The sequence below is a fragment of the Mandrillus leucophaeus genome, unplaced genomic scaffold (genome assembly GCF_000951045.1).
Source record: "Mandrillus leucophaeus isolate KB7577 unplaced genomic scaffold, Mleu.le_1.0 Scaffold546, whole genome shotgun sequence".
NCBI lineage: Eukaryota > Metazoa > Chordata > Mammalia > Primates > Cercopithecidae > Mandrillus > Mandrillus leucophaeus.
The window spans coordinates 191133-197563 of record NW_012105875.1 but is presented as its reverse complement, the minus strand read 5'-3'; positions in this window follow the sequence as shown (position 1 = coordinate 197563).

The following is a 6431-nucleotide window of genomic DNA, read 5'->3' as shown; positions in this document are numbered from 1 at the left end:
TGCCAGACCTTTAATTTCTTTTTTTTTTTTTGAGACGGAGTCTCGCTCTGTTGGCCAGGCTGGAGTGCAGTGGCGTGATTTTGGTTCACAGCAACTTCTGCCTCCTGGGTTCAAGCAATTCTCCTGCCTCAGCCTCTCGAGTAGCTGGGACTACAGGTGCACACCACCACACCCAGCTAATTTTTGTATTTTTAGTAGAGATGGGGATTCACTATGTTGGCTGGGCTGGTAATCTATTTACTTAGTGGATCCATCCCCCTGAAAGTAACCAATCTTTTGCAGCTGTCACTGTCCACCCTTTCCATCTTCTTGGGAGGATGACCTCCTTACCTGTCTTGGCCTCTGAAACCCATTATGGGCCCTAAGACTCCCGCTCCCCCACCGCAACCCCTCCAATCTCCTTCCAGACAGCTACTTGTTTCTGTTGAGGAAGAGAAGAGAAATGAAGAGCTTAATGTGTTTAAAATATAATCAATTATTGTTTTGCTTATCTAGTTTCTACTTCTAAGTACCTAGCTCTGCTTTCTGTTAAAACTGCCAGATTCTGGCCAGGTGTGGTGGCTCATATCCATAATCCCAGCACTTTGTGAGGCCGAGGTGGGTGGATCTCTTGAGGTCAGGAGTTCAAGACCTGCCTGGCTAAGATGGCGAAACTCCGTCTCTGCTAAAAATACACCAAAATTGGCTGGGTGTGGTGGCTCACGCCTGTAATCCCAGCACTTTGGGAGGCCGAGGCCGAGGCGGGCGGATCACCTGAGGTCAGGAGTTCGAGACCAGTCTGGCCAATATGGCGAAACCCCGTCTCTACTAAAAATACAAAAATTAGCTGGGCGTGGTGGCGCACTTCTGTAGTCCCAGTTACTCGGGAGGCTGAGGCAGAAGAATCGCTTGAATCTGGGAGGCGGAGGTTGCAGTGAGCCGAGATCATGCCACTACACTCCAACCTAGGTGACAGAGTGAGACTCCAACTCAAAAAAAAAAAAAAAAAAAATTCAGCCAGGCTTGGTGGCGCACACCTGTAATCCCAGCTACTTGGGAGGCTGAGGCAGGAGAATCGCTTGAACCTAGGAGGCGGAGGCTGCAGTGAGCTGTGATTGTGCCACTGCACTCCAGCCTGGACGACAGAGTGAAACTGTCTCTCTTTCTCTCTCTCTCACACACACACACACACACACACACACACACACACAGAGTCAGATTCTGTATAACTTATTAGGCTGGACATGGCTTTAAAGTGTTTTTAATGACAGAGCTCACCAAAACAGAAGTGACAGAAAGAAGAAAAAGGAGGAGGAGAAAGAAAGGGAAGAGACAGTGAGAGGATTTAGCCGTATGAAAAGTCACAGAAGGGGAAAGTTACAAAATCTCTTTCCTGTATTTTTTCCAAGGTTTGATGTCTGAGGTCTATGTGTGAGAAATGGATTTCAGCCTCAGGTAGGGCTTGCTAGGGGACAAGGCAGGTGTGACAAGGGGCAGGGTGGATCTGCCTGAACTGGCCTTGCTGGTTTCTCTTCTTCCTGGGTTTGTGTGTTTTTAACGAAGGGCTTGTTTAATTTTAATTACATAAGCAAGACATGACTATCTTCTTGCTGTCAAACATTAAAAAAATACAGAGACAGCGAGAGAGAGAGAGAGCTCAAAAAGCCCTTTTGAGAAATGGTTGGTCAATCAGTTGCAGGGGAGGGAAATTGGGGTGCAATTTGGAAACGTCTCTCTAAATGACAAAGGCAGATCGCTTCTGACTTGGCAGGTTTTTCTCTCAGGAATTTGTCTCACACGTAGACATGGACGCCTGTGGCCGATGTCAGGTCTGCCCAAGGATGTTAATTGCAGTAGTGTTTGGAATAACAAAGCATTAGGAATAACCTAAATGTTTACCAAGGGGGAACTGGTTATGCTTATGATGGTGCGCTCACATAGTTTGATGCTTTATGGGCATTATAAAAATAAAACTAGCTGGGCGCAGTGGTTCACGCTTGTAATCCCAGCACTTTGGGAGGCCAGAGAGTGAGACTCTGTCTCAAAAATAATTAAATAAAAAAAAATGCGGTTGCTAGAAAAAAAAAAATTTCTTTTTAAGGCAGGTTCTTGTTCTGTCACCTAGGCTGGAGTACACTGGTGCAATCACAGCTCACTGCAGCCTCCACCTCCTGGGCTCAAGCAATCCTCCCACCCCAGCCTCCTGAGTAGCTGGGACTACAGGCATGTTCCACTATACCTGGCTAATTTTTGTATTTTTTTTTTTTTGTAGAGATGGGGTTTTGCTATGTTGCCCAGGCTGGTCTCAAGCTTCCAAGCTCAAATGATTCTCCCACCTTGGCTTCCCAAAGTGCTGGGATTACAATCATGCACCACTGTGTCTGGTCAGAAAATTTAGTTTTAAAATTTATTCATTTTTCTTTTGAGATGGGGTCTTGCTTTGTCATCCAGGCTGGAGAGCAGTGGTGCGATCATGGCTCATGGTAACCTTGAACTCCTGGGCTCAAGAGATCCTCCTGTCTCAGGCTTCTGAGTAGATGAGACTACAGGTGTGCACCACTGTGCCCAGATAATTTTTAAAAGTTTTTTTTGTAGAGATGGAATCTCACTATGTTGCTCAGGCTGGTCTTGAACTCCTGGCCTCAAGCAGTTCTCCCTCCTTGGCCTCTGAAAGTTCTGGGATTCCAGGCATGAGTTACTGCACCTAGCCAACCATTGTTGTTTTGAGTCACTGAATTCTGGAGCTGTTTGTCACTGCAGCATAACTTAGCCAATCCTGACTGATATGTTCCCTCATCTCCTTCCCTTGTTCTGCAGTTGGAATCATTTGCAAACTGGAGAAGTTCTCCCACTGACTGTAACCCTGTTGTGACTCCCTAGCACTCTCGGTAAGATTCCAATGCCCCACCATGGCTTACAAGCCCACACAGGAACTGGTGACTGCTGCATGCTTGCCTTTAACCCCTCCCTACCCTTTGCTTCCTTTCACATTCCAATGACACTGAACTTCTCAGTTTACTGCAAGCGTCAGACTCTTCTGCTCACTCCCAGGCCTTTGCAGATGCTGTTCCTTCTGCCTGGAATGCTTTTCCAGTGTCTCTTTCTCTCTATCTGGCTGACACCTACTCTTTCTTCAAGACTCAGCTTGGATGTCTTCTCCATCAGGTAGCTTTCCTGACCACTAGTCTGGGTCACATGCCTCATTTGGGGCTTCCCCCATTATTGTTTTGATTACTTGGGATTGTTGCTGTCTTGGTGTATTGGTCTATTCTCACACTGCTATAAAGATACTACCTGAGGCTGGGTAATTGATTAAAAAAAAAAAAGAGGTTTTAATTTTTTTAAATTAATTTTTTTTTTAAGACACAGTCTTGCTCTGTTGCCCAGGCTGGAGTGCAGTGGCACAATCTCAGCTCACTGCAACCTCTGCCTTCCAGGTTCAAATGATTCTCCTGTTTCAGCCTCCTGAGTAGCTGGGATTACAGGCGTGTGCCACCATGCCCAGCTAATTTTTGTATTTTTCAGCAAAGACAGGGTTTCACCATGTTGGTTAGGCTGGTCTTGAACTCCTGACCTCGTGATTTGCCTGGCTTGGCCTCCCAAAATGTTGGGATTACAGTCATGAGCCATCATGCCAGACCTTTAATTTCTTTTTTTTTTTTTGAGATAGGGTCTTACTCTGTCACCCAGGCTGGAGTGCAGTGGAGAGATCTTGGCTCAGTGTAACCTCCACCTCCTGGGTTGAAGTGATTCTCCTGCCTCAGTCTCCCAAGTAGCTGGGGTTACAGGTGTCCGCCACCATGCCTGGCTAATTTTTGCATTTTCAGGAGAGACCGGGTTTCACCATGTTGGCCAGGCTGGTCTTGAACTCCTGACCTTAGGTGATCTACCCACTTTGGCCTCCCAAAGTGCTGGGATTACAGGTATGAGCCAATGTGCTTGGACAGAAAAGAGCTTTAATTGACTCACAATTCTTCATGGCTGGGGAGGCCTCAGGAAACTTACAATTATGGCAGAAGGTCAAGGGGAAGTAAGGCATTTCTTACAAGGTGGCAGCAGAGAAAGAGAGAGAGAGAGACAGAGATAGACAGAGAGCGAGCGAGCAAGGGAAATTGCCACTTTTAAACCATCAGATCTCGTGAAACCTCCCTCATTATCACAAGAACAGCATGGGGGAAACCGCCCCCATGATCCATCCAGTCACCTCCCACCAGGTCATTCCCTCACACGTGGGGATTACAATTCGAGATGAGATTTGGGTGGGGACAAGGAGCCAAACCATAACACTGGAAGATGTGTCTGCCTCTGCCCCTGGACTTTGAGTCTCCCGAGGGAAGTGCTGGGGCCATGTTGTCAGTGCCGCACACACAGCTCAGGGCTGGGCGCAGAGGACGGTTTCAATAACGGTCTGTCGAATGAATAGTGCATGACTTCAGATGTTAGGCAGATCTGTTCATCACAGGATTTCTGAGAAACAAGGGTGCTGTCTCTTTCTCTTCTCTGCACTTTTTTCCTGACAGGCTTTCTTGAGAACTGAGCCTTGACAGCTGGCACAGTTCGTTCCTGGAGGCCTGCTCTATGCTGCAGGGAAGTGGTTGTGGTTTCTGTGGAAAGTCCCAGAGCAATTCATTTCTTCTTGGTTCCTCCAACCAATCAATCCAATCTAAATTCCTCTGCTGACTCAACACTTTCCCAAATTTTTATTTTTACTTTTGCACAGACGTTTAAAATGAATAACTTAGAACACAGAGAAGTTAAAATAATCTTACACTGAACACTCATATATACCCATCACCTAGATTCTATTTTCTTCTTATTATTATTTTTGAGACAGAGTCACTCTGTCAGCCAGGCTGGAGTGCAGTGGTGTGATCTGGGCTCACTGCAAACTTCACCTCCCAGGTTCAAATGATTCTCCTGTCTCAGCCTCCTGAGTAGCTGGGATTACAGATGCTTACCACCACGCCTGGCTAATTTTTGTATTTTTAGTAGAGATGGGGTTTCACCATGTTGGCCAGGCTAGCCTTGAACTCCTGGCCTCAAGTGATTCACCCACCTTGGCCTCTCAAAATGCTGGGATTACAGGGGTAAGCCACCGTGCCAGCTCTATTTTTATTTTATTTTTGGACACAGGGTCTCACTCCCATCGCCCAGGCTGGAGTGCAGTGGTGCGATCTTGGCTTGCTTCAGCCTCGACTTCTCTGGCTCAGGTGATCCTCCCACCTCAGCCTCCTGAGTAGTTGGGACTAGCGGCATGCGCCACCTTGCCTGGCTATTTTTTTTTTTGTAGATTTCGCTCTGTTGCCCAGGCTGGTGTCAAACTCCTGTACTCAAGCCATCTGCCTGCCTTGGCCTCCCAAAGTGCTGGGATTACAGTCACGAGCCACCATGCCTGGCCCCATCGCCTAGAATCTAAATTAATTAACATCTTACTCAGCTTGCTTTATCAAGTATTTACCCACCTTTCCATCCATCTATCCATCACTCCTTCTTGCCTTTTCGATGCAAAGTAAGTTGATATGCATATTTATTTAGTTTTTCCTCTTCAGGTAAAATTTACATATGCTGAAAGGCACAAAACTTAAGCACATTGTTAGAGGAATTCTGACAAACGTGCTGTGCCGCCGGAATCCTTATCTTGAATCAGAGCAACACCATCAGTCCAGTAGGTTCTCTCTCATCCCTTCCCAGTCAATCCCTGGGTTTCAGAGAGAAGTGTAGTGGGTGGGGTGGGAAGAGGAAGCAGAGGTTAAGCCTAGACCTTAAAGGGCCTCATGGGCCACATTAAGAAATACAATAACAATACAAATATAACACTATGCTGGATTTTTTTCTTTTTTCTTTTCTTCCCCCCTGCTTTTTTTTTTTTTTTTTTTTTTTTGAGGCAGGGTCTCACTCTGTTGCCCAGGCTGTAGCGCAGTGGTATAATCATAGCTCACTACAGCCTCAAACTCCTAGGTTCAAGCGATCCTCCCACCTCAGCCTTGGAAATAACTGGAATTACAGGTGCATGCCACTATGCCAGGCTAATTAAAAACAATTTTTTGTTTTTGGTAGAGATTAGTCTCTTTATGTTTTCCAGGCTGGTCTTGAACTCCCGGCCTCAAGCAATCTTCATGCCTCAGCCTCCCAAAGTGCTGGAATTACAGGTGTGAGCTGCTGTGCCCGGCCTATGCTGGATATTTTTTGTTTGCCTCTTCAGGTCCACTCTCCGCCTCTCCCCACCATACTCGTGGGAGTCTGACCATACCTTGGGATCAGCGTGAACTGTAATGGGCTTTCTGAACCTCTAGCTTTCTGCATCGGTTTGCCCAATGGGGAGACACTGGCAAGAAACTGGAGGGTGGGTGTTAATTTCCCCAGCTCCCTTCCTGATGTGCGATTGCCTTGGACTGCCTGTATCTTTCTACCCACTGCCTCCACCCTTGTAAATAGATTTTTTTTTTTTTTTT